This window comes from Brachionichthys hirsutus, chromosome 11 (genome assembly GCF_040956055.1).
Source record: "Brachionichthys hirsutus isolate HB-005 chromosome 11, CSIRO-AGI_Bhir_v1, whole genome shotgun sequence".
Taxonomy (NCBI): Eukaryota; Metazoa; Chordata; class Actinopteri; order Lophiiformes; family Brachionichthyidae; genus Brachionichthys; species Brachionichthys hirsutus.
This window is the reverse complement of record NC_090907.1, coordinates 5,896,811-5,907,963: the sequence shown is the minus strand read 5'-3', so window position 1 is coordinate 5,907,963 and position 11,153 is coordinate 5,896,811.

The following is an 11,153-nucleotide window of genomic DNA, read 5'->3' as shown; positions in this document are numbered from 1 at the left end:
CTCTTTATACTGTATCTCCTGAATAGACTCTGTTCACTTTAGCTCACCGCCTGCTTTTCATTTTGTAGGAGCGTGTCTGTGTTTCTGTACCGGTATGTGGCACTGACTGAATAATTTACATTTTCATGCATTTTTAAAGACACCATTTTGTTGATTTCGATTTTAAAATGAACGTAATGAAACGAAAGATGTCTTTTATGCAGTCGAATAACAGGAAATGGAATTGCAGGGAACATCTGAGCTATACCGGCCGGCCACCACAACTACATTAAAGTGAGAAATAAGCTGAGAAACACTTTCAATGCACTCACATTAAATATTTACTACTACTATTGTGCTTTCAACTTGTCCCGTGAGGGGTCACCACAATTAGTATTTAAGAACATATAGTGTGCTCCATTACTTGTGAAGTGTTAAATATCATAAAATAAAAATTTGGCCTCTTAATATTATTTGCGTGCCAACATAAATGCCCTCGTGTGACTACGCCTGATTGAGAGTATGAAATGCAACTTTCTCAGAGAGAGTCTGACCTACATTTGATCCCTTGGCCAATTTGCATAAATGTGTCTGTGCCAAGCCCTGATGACGGGACAATAGAATTACTAGAAGCTAAAAAATATATATATTCCTTTGCATTTTATACATTTTTGGAACACAGAGCAGCAAAACATGTTGCCATAGCAGTTGTTGGTGAAACGTTCCAGTAGCAGCACAGCTAAATGCAGTTACAGCAGCGGTATGACAGATCTACATCAGAGTAGCAACAAGACAATCCAGGGATTTTGGGTCGTTCAAACCGCAATAGCCATGCACAAAGTTGTTTTCGGAAGAGTCGGGTGCATGTGCAAACAAATGTCTAGTCTGCAGTTTTTAGTGGTATAACCATTGTTGTGTAAACGTCGGGTTACAATATTCTTCAGCAGTTCCTCCAGCTAGTGTTGTTGGTGGGTACTTCATGAAAAGTATCCCAAAACTTTACTGGGAATTTCAAAATACAAGTCACACTATTCAAAGAAGAGGCAAGGGGACCTGTGTCATTCTTATTTAATGCACCGGTTCTTATCAGACATTTTATCAAATCTATCGTACGCGGTACTTCCAGGATTAACTTCTGGTGCTGTTTGCTCTGTTCTTAGCTCTGGCTCACTCGCTGCGTTCTTTGTTTCTCTTCTCTCAAAGCACCAGTTTGTGCAGTGCTTTATACAGCTCAGTGTTTCAGCTCAGTCTCAATGGCCCTACTGTACTCTATTTGTTCTCACTAGTCAAAGTCCTGCAGGCAGTTTCTGGTCCCTCTGGGACCTGGGACTATGCTAGAGTGGAGCCAAACCCATCGAGCTGTAGTTCTACACTTTCACCATAGACTCATGTTACCACTGTGCCTGGATTGTTGGTTATGTTGTATGAGACGCGGGGGTGTAAGTACTTGTGTGTGAATGCTTGTAATGCGAGCAAGAGATATCGTGTGGACTCCAATACAAACAGTGGATGTAATGATTTAGCTGTAAAATGTCCACACAAAAACAGACTTGGGGAAAGGAAACTGAGGCAGAAAGGCTAGATCCCACGTTTACAGTAGGCGCGAGAGGAAGAGTAGCAGACCCTTGTAAAACAAAAATGCATTCCTCTTGGAGCACGGAAGACTTGGCACGTTTGCCCCAAAGGCTCTGATGCATGCTCGTGTCCAGAAGAAGTGTCGTGTTCAAACTTTATGCACACCTGTTAGATTTACCCTTAATATCAGGTGTCTCTGCAGGTCTAAGTAGGAGTTGAAACTGGTGCCTTCTGTTGGCAGACCGGAACCATTTTAATACAGACTGATTTTTAGATAGCTGGGGTTTCACAAGCAAAAGAGGCTTGATTACTTAGAGGCTTAGCCGTGTTAGTTTCTTGTGTATCATTTTATAGCAGCATGCTGTAAGCTACAAATTAGCATGTAATAATATCCATTTGCTCTGTCATATGGCAGCTGTGGAGTGTAAAGCTGTGTTCACACTGGCCAATGCAAATGAGTTAGTGAGAGGAAAAATTGCTCGAATTACAAATCGCTATGACACTGACTGACATCGATGGAGAAAAAGAAAATTGCTTACTTGAGGAATGTTTTACTGGCTCTGGTCACTGATTCTCAATGCTGATTGGCTGCCGGAATCAAAGAAGTGGCTGCTGTTATATACAACAAAAAAACAGCCATTCACTGGAGACAAATAGCCAGGTACCGATTGGATGGGTCCGTAGGTGGTATTCAACCGGGCAATGTTGTCTCTGATCCTAGCAAAGAGCTCATCAAACCGGGCCATGTGCCGCTGAAAGAGGTCGCCATTCAAACACAGCTTCTTGAACAACCAGTGGTGTTCACTGAGATCAGAGGTTGCTGTGTACACAAACCCAACGGTGCTTGGACATACAGCGTTTGTAGGATTTGCACAACAGGAACAAGCCAGCTGCAGACAAGCTGGAACAACACTGGCACAAAGAAAAAAACCACATCATTTTCAAGTTGAAGAAAATCTCCGGGATCGGCAACGGTGATTAAAGACGAATGATCTGGTGTCCGGTGCTTCAGGAGGTCACGGACATTGCGATGTTTCCCCATTTTAAAATCATTTTCTAATGATTTTCTTCTTTGACTTTGCTGCAATTGCTATTGGCTTCTGTTATAAATCTTCCTGTTGTGGATCGCTCACTTCTTTAACACCGATATGAATTCAGTTCTGTTTCTTCAGCCCTTGCTGGCTCAGAGCAGGAACGACAATGACCGTTACATCTCGTATACAAAACAATGAGGTGCAATAAAGATGCATCGGCCCTGCTGTGAACATGCTGTGCAAAAGACTCTTGAAGTTGGGAGGAGGGGGTAGCAAAGTGCTTATAAGACTTCGGGGGTGCGCTTTAACCCACTTACCACACCATCTCAGGGTCTCCTGCCAACATGGTGAGCTTAGTGGTTTTAATCTTTTTCCCAGAGTGAGCTAATCGTTTGTTTTTCTTGCTGCGCTTCTCTTGTTTCTCTGCCTTGAAATGTTATATGTGTGAGATTTGTACTTTTTTTACCCTACTTTTCTCCTTTTCATTATTAGGACCACCATGGTGTTTTTATTTGTCCTAAAAGTGCATGTATATGTATATGGAGCTGTCCATCATGCAGCGAGTTGGGCGGCGGTTTCTCAGTCATAAACACAACAGTGAAGTGGCTCTGCTGTGGTTTAAAGTGAGCCTCCCTCCTGGCCCTTTCAGAGCTCGCAGCTATCCAGGCAGGCATGCTTATTTGCCCCCCCCCCCCCCCCCCCCCCCCCCCCCCTTCAGACTTGTTTGTTCTGGGCTGGCCTCCGCCTTAGGGATCTGACGACCGTCCAGTTTTCAGTTCATCCTCTCCCATCTTTCTGCCAGCATTACATGCCTGTTATCCCCCACATTATGCTGGGCTCCTCTCTTAATAAAACACCTTCTTGATGCCACGTTCTTCGAATTCTTTACGTGCTGGCTTGTTTCCCTTTTTTTTTTCTTTCTTTTTTTTACACGGATGAATGTGTTTTGCAGACAAATGCAGACCACTCGATTAATGAAGCCACATTATTTTATTAGGATGTGTTTTTATGTTGATAATGCAGTGAATTTACGACATTGCAGATCTCGACAACGCTTTTTGAGATGCTTCATGTCTGGTGCAAATGTAAAGGAAACAAAATAAGGAGGAAGAGGGAGGATGAGGCTGGGAAGAATGATTCTGTAGTAGGGGTGTATTGTTGGCGTAGCAGCAAGCCTTTCACTGAAGGTTTATGTCTTGCCCCCCCGAGCCCCAGGCATTAAATAATGTGGACTCATAGCAGGATCGGGGTCAGCCACACTTCCTCAGTTGCAAACCTTTCCTCATTATACCCTTCCACACTGCTTCTCTTAATATCCCTCGTCATGCATTTGCTCTGTGTACTTCCCTCCCTGCCCTGTTCCTGGTAGGGGAAGAGGGCAGGGCGACATTTATAATTAACAAAGGCAGATGTTAGTGCTGAAAGAGAGAGCTGTCTGTATGGAGGGAGCGCAGGGTGGGGATGGTGAACAAATTGGCCATTTTATATTGGCAAAGACACTGAACAGGAGAAATGTGATCTATGTGCTGTTTGTGATGCAAGTTCTGACCAAATCTAAGTTGTTTTCAGAGCAGAACCCCTTCAGTACTTTGGTATGTAGGCCAACACTTCATAAATGCTCTGATTACCACGGAGGCTCATTATCATCTCATAAAAGCACTTTGTCCTCAGGAATACATTACCTGTGGTGAAATTACTGCTAATGCTCTGCGCAGTTGCACACTCAAAGCACGGACCTTGTTCTTTGTGGAATTGCATTTGTTTGCAGATGTCAGAGTTTATGACTTTAATACAGATTGAATGTGTTTGCAAATGGGGACATTTTTCTGGTAGCACTCAGCTTATCGCTTGTTATAGAACTGATGCTTGTATTTTATTGCGTTTGTTCATGCATGGCAGGTTACTTGTTTACTCGAGGAAGGCAGGTGTAATGCGGGAATGCCATTGGTACCCAAACGGGCCCGCTGTGTCTCGACAGATGCAGGCGTGCATCCTGCCACTGGGTTTACACCTGTTCCCCTTGTTCTCCAGGTCCGAGTTTATAAAAAACCTTAGCGCGTGGTGGCTTCTGCCAATGGCCGCAGCATAAGCTTCTTCATTATGTGCTTAAATGTATGGTATCTGTGTTGGTGTGTGTTCTGCTTTAGCTTAACGCTTGCACAGTGAGCTGCTGTTGGGACTCGGCATGAGCAAACTGCCTGGACACATTCCACCGAGCCAGAACTGGACACTGCTGTGTCTTTGCTCGCATTTCTTGTGTCATCCCTGCAGCTCTTACCATCTGTGTTTTACCGTTCATTTCCCCTCTTCCGAGGGATGGAGGGAGAGGGAGAGAGAGAGAGAGAGAAAGAGAGTTGAGTACAAGAAAATGAACATACAGATAAAATAATGAGCTGGAAGCTGAATTATTCCTTCTGATTATGTGTTAAGGTTATGATATTGTTACTAGTTTCTGTTTTACTTTAAAACATGTGATTGTTTTTTTATACATCAGCAAAACCTGTCTGCAGTCGATCATGAAAAATCACCTGCCATTTCTGAGAGCAAAGGTCCTCTACAGTTTCTGTTAGCATCAGCCTGGTTTTATTGTGTATCGCAATCAGTTTATTGCCATATGCTGAAGGGTATGCCGTAAAATACACCAAGCAAAAAAAAAACAACCATCTGAATACAGAACCCACCACACAAACAGCAGCTCAAGAGTGGATCCACAGATGTGTATCAGCAGCAGTGAAACTAACACTATCCTGATAGAACAGTGCAAGTTACCAGTTGTAACGGGTTCACGGGTCCGATACAGAATTATTAAATGCTCCTGAGTCTGATGGCGTAGTGAGCAGAGTGGAAGAGGCTGTTCTTGTGGTGGGAGGTTCTGGTCCGGAGGGACCCGTAGCCTCCTGCCTGAGGGGAGCGGGTCAAACAGTCCGTGTCCAGGACAACTTGCTGTTGGCATGAGATTCAATGAAACAAATTACTTACCCTTAATAACGGAGACGCGACGTGACTTGTGGTGTAATCATACTCGACGACCTGGTTTCCTCAAAGTCATCGACGCTGTGCCGTATGTTGTGCAGTACTGAAGTTGTATTTCCTGTTTGGCCAGGAATTCCGGCACCCGGCGACTTTGTTTGGGCCTTGTGGGTTTGGGTTGTTTGAACGTGTTGATATGAAACTGTTCCGTGAGGCGTGGTGACGCGTGGTTGCACACCTTTTTTTAAGATCTTTTGAAGTCCACATTGGGACTGATTAAGCCCTCAAAACGATGCCACAATCGTGATGTGCTTCACCTTGTTTAAAAATCTTACAAGCCACACGAGTTAGTCTCATTGCTTTAATTCAACTTGGACACAAATCTGTGTCCATTCACGGTTGTACTTCTAAGCAATTGGGGGGATTTTAGTTTAGTTTTTTTGCTTTTTGATCCTTTTGAGGTTGTTGTAGCAGAAGAACAAATTAAAGCAGTGATGTGAAATCAGCAGCTTCTTATTTGTTTAGCATACAAAATATATGCACGCAAGTAAAAGAAGACATTGTTTTTGTGTGAAGTAAAATGGAGCGTTTCTTAACTCATTTGAGGGAACAGTCGGTTACTTCATCACGGAGCTCCCTCAGTCAGTCACAGACGAGCTTATCTGCTGGGCTGGTGCCTCGGCCAAGCCAAAGAGGGACTGGGCAAACAAACTAGACCCGGAGCTATTAGCTATTAGCGTTTGGCCTCACTCTAGATGTCAAATATCAGAGAGGTTGGATGGGGACAGGTGAATGATATTTAAAATGCTATTTTACCCCAGGTTTCCACGGTCCTTTTAATTTGTCCGGTTTGCACCCAGCTGAGTCTCTCATGAGGTCAGCTGCTCCTCATCGTCGCTAACTCGGCTGCAGGATAGATTTCTATTGTTCACATCACGTTTTCTTCATTTGTGTGTGAGGTGACTTTAAAGCCTTTACAGTGTAAGATCCAGACCATTCAGAAAGCCAAATGGTTCGGTATCGCTAACAAGAGGCAAATGGAAAGAGAGGCTATGAACTGTGCTTCCTCTCAAACCGTGCCTCACTTCATCAGCGATGAATTGCTCAGTGTAACCTCCAAATGTGCCCATGGTTAAACCATTTAACGCGTTGCGACGTTAGTGCGACCGCTCAGCGTTCCAAGTCACGTTTTTATTTCAGCCAAACAAGTATCTGTGGTACAAAGGCAATTACCCCTTTGGAATAAAAAGTCCATCTCATCAGATCAACCGCCAGTCACTGTTATCTCCATCTCCGCTTGTATCTCCCAGCCCCACAACATCCTCTTTCCACTAGCTGGGCTTATCTAGGGCAGACGGCTACACAAAATGCCGGGTGGTCTTCAAAACCCCAAATCTGGAAAAATGATAAGACTCTGAATAGCAAGAAATCATGCAGCAGCAGCAGCAGCACAACAAAAGGCCTTCGCAACAAAGCCTAGGTGTTTGTTTACGCTCCACAAAACAGAAGAACAATGCTCCTCTGTTGTGTGGTGTTGATCAGTAAAAGAGGCGTGTCGTGTGCAAAACGGTTCATAATCCGGCGTCTAACTTGTGATTAACGCTGCATAAAGCACTTTACCTTCACTGCTATGTTCTCTGTGCAACAGGTAAGGTGCTCCCAAACCTCCGGTTGTCTCCACAGCTCCACAGTCTGACAGTAGAAACAGTCACTGGTGGGGGGGGGGGGGGGGTCATTAGTTCCTTTAGGACTTTTTACAATAAGGTCCTAACTGCCTCTTCATTCAGTCGCACCACTCAAGGGGAACAAATCTAACAGTGAGGGGCCGAGTTAACAAAAATAAATAAAAGCGTCTGGCTGGATTTGTGTCAGAGGCCCTCCTCGTTTGACTGCACTGTAACCCCAGCGCGCGCACGCACACACACACACACACACCACTGGACACTGTGCTGCTGAGCTATTGTTGATGCATCGTGCAAAGTAGGTTGGAGAAAAGAGGACGACGGTGTCCCTTCAAATTAATCAGCGCTGTTAAAACACGACAAAAGATGTCACTTAGCTTCCTCTCACCGGTCTGATGTTGAATGAAGGCTAACGTCGGCCGCATGTGGATGTGTGCCATTGCATTTAGCATTATTGATCATTCTGATTATTATATTTTCAATGAATGATTTTCACAGCATTATGAGAGAAAATAAGGGTTTTACAGTTTCCGATGTTCTAAAGCAGGACATTCGCAGACGTCTACATTTATGTTTTTCCACAAACATTTTGTTCCGCTTTTCCGCGTTGTGGGTCACGGGGTCTTACTGGAGCCTATCCCAGCTTGCTACGGGCGAGAGGCGGGGTACACCCCGAACGCATACAGACAGCCATGTCAAATAATAATGATTTCCTTATAGAATTTTCTTTGTTTTGCTTTTGTTATGGTCCCGAGATGCTAAAGGAGACCATGCGTGGCCTCGGTACCGGGGCAGGGGATGTGCTGTTTTTGCTTCGGTACGTTCTGAATGTTGCTGCATCCTGATCTTAGCCTTAAATACTCCTTTTGGCTCGTTTCTGTGCCTGCACTGATTAAATCTGCTTTTAGTACGGTGCATGATGCAGTGTGCTGTAGGACTTCTTTTTTTTTTTTCTTTTTTGATTGAGGCTTGCCCAGAACTTGAACCTTGTGGATCTGGTCACTGGACGTGGTGAGATGGACTCTTAAGGCTGCTCCTTGGCCGGCTTTCTGATCCGGGGCCGCGTTTACATCAGCAGACGACAGCAGGGACGTTCCATCTTAGGGGTGGTGTTGAGGTTACTTTAAATCCTGCGGGCTAAGCTGACCCTGACCTCTGATCTCCCTTTAAAGGAGGGGATTTCCTTTATGAGGATGAATAATGCGCCACATGATAATCATTGCTTGACTTCCAGATATTTCTAATGGATAATTCCAATAATGAGACTCACTGTTCTGGTGTAGTTTATCTCTAAGTGTAAAGCTTCCGGAGGACCCCCCCCCGGCTCTCCCAGTTGTCTTACACATTTCTCTTCTTCCTGCTGGAGGCCTCCTCTTCCTGAAGCCTTATCATCATTTAGCCTCATTAGTCTGTCACTGCTCTGATTCGGTTACAGGAAGAACCTTGAAAAAATGAAATAACCTGCAGTTGAGCCTCGCACACTTAAAACTTGACACTCTCCAGCCCTCACTGCCTCTATGAAGGTGTTATTGTGCAAAAAATGCACGCAAGTGTGCGCATACATAACCAAAGCATTCGATATCTTACTTTAGACTTTATTAACCTGTTTTTTCTTTAATTATTCTGTTTTTTTTATTTTGCCATAAAATGCAGCCGTGTAGGTTGAGTACTGGTATGAAATTCTCAATTCCTTATATCGTACTTGGAAGAAGTGCACGTTGTTCAACCCTAAGGCAGACAGTGCACATCTATGGATTGCATTTCATTTCACCATCTTCCTTACGTAGAACTTGGAATTAACTACGAAAGGACACGATCAAATCCAGTATTCAGCAACGAGAGGCTACTTCACTGAATAAATCTAGCCTTGAATTGCAACCGGTGAGCTGACCAAGCAAACGTGATGAGATCAAGACAATCCATTATTTATTCCGGTGATAAATTATTAAAGAGTAAAATTAAAAAAAAACCTACAGAGAGAAATCCATTGTTGACCATTGTGTCTTGCTTTAGACGTTAATCACTGCTGAATTATTTGTTGACTAAGAGCCCGAGCGTTATATCTGAAGCGCAGCAGTAAACGTGTGAGGGAGTATTTTCCCCTGGTGCACGTATTCCCTCTCGGGTTATTCCGTGCGGAGCAGCGTGAGGTCTCTGTGGGAGCTACAGCAGCTGTGATGGCGCTTGCCACCGTCGGCCTTGTCGTTGCCGTGTAGAGACTAGAAATGCACCCACCCCGTCCCCTCTGAGACGGAGGCTTAGCCAGGAGCAGCGCTCTGAGGGCTTGTGGGTTCATTTCTCATCGTCTCTTTCACATGTTTTCAGTTAGTCAGCAGCCGGGCCGTGGATCATTTCTACAGTCCTGATAATACAAAGATGGATATTATTATCATTTATGGCCTTATTATGTGAACAGGGATTTAAAAGTGCTGAGTTGCAACTTGACCTCTTTCATGTCATCCTCCTCGACGAAACATTTACGTCTTGCAAAGGTCCTTCTGTTCTGAGTTTGGCTCAGCGAATCAGTGAAGCGCGTGCGCTCATTTCAGCAGAGAGTACGTTTTCTGATTTCATGTCTGGCCTGCACATCACCGCACAGGAACGCAACCGGAGGTGCGTTCAGCAGGCCGCCGTGGCCTCCTGCGAAGTCGAGATGTAATCGCCAACAGTCGGCCGACGCCAGGTGGAGTCGGGGGGAATAGCTGGCTGCTGATGACGTCTGCAGTCTGCGGTCTTCGGCCATTGTTAAATATGAAGATGTTATTATTTATAATTCACACATGTCAGTCAGAGTAGGCACAATTAAAAGCACACATCATCCCACGGGAAACTGCTCCTGTATCATCGGACTGAATGAAAGCATTTTCTTAGACATATTACAAGGTCGTAATTTGGGGACGTCAGCACTCATTCCTTAACGTCCACTCAAGCGGTAGATTTGAACCTTAAACTCCTCCGCTGCTCCTTCCTCTCTCACCAGGTTCACGCTCCGCCGGTGTAATTGAAAGGCCTCTCCATGCTGCCCACTCTGGCGCTCGCCATACGGCTTGTTAATTCACCATCGATACCATCTCAGACAGCCGTCTGTAGAAAATGTAAGGAATTTGCTCTGGCTGGGTTATGCTGTGGAAACTAAAACAAGCAGCAGCTGCCAGTAGTCTGCCGATGAGCGCACTTTTGTACCCTTCAGCGTTTCCACGCGTTTCGAGTTTTACACGCTTTTATATTTGGATGGCATTCAGTCACAAGACAACCCGGATGGAGCGGCGCAACCACGGGGAGAAGGACCCGATCTGAGGGCGGCTGAGTGAACGCTGTGCACGGCAGTGGCGTAGTCATTTCACCACCTGTAATGAGCTTTCAGAGTTTGTGTTGCCAGTGAGAGCTGGTGTGTGTGTGTGTGTGTGGGTGCGTGCACGAGCTCAGCTGCAGCGATGGCAGACGCGTTAAGTGACCGAGGGATGCTCGTGGCGTGTGGATTGCTGAGTCATCCCTTAGTTATTTCTCTCAGGTTGTGCATCCTAATTGCCTGGTGAGAACCACCGTCCTACATCATACGTGGTGCTGCTGGTGCACCTTCCCGTTCCCATGGTAACCAGCAGCAGTATGGTAATCAAACATCCACAGCAGTATTTCCAAGTGGCTTTTGGTGGAAAACAGCTCTGTGAATTGGACGTGGCTCAATTTCTTTTTTCTCTGTCTTGTCCTTGTGTTGCCCAGGGTGATTTCAACAGCTGATAAATTTCTGATTTGAGAGATTGTTTTGCCGAAGGAAGCTCAATTTGGAATGTTTTACAGTTAAAAGTAAAAATAATTTACTCCTGAATGTGTATCAGCGACTTTTGATTCATGCATTATGCACATATGAGTACGTAAAGAGAATACTGTCGCGTTATATTGTGCTCCTCGCTGT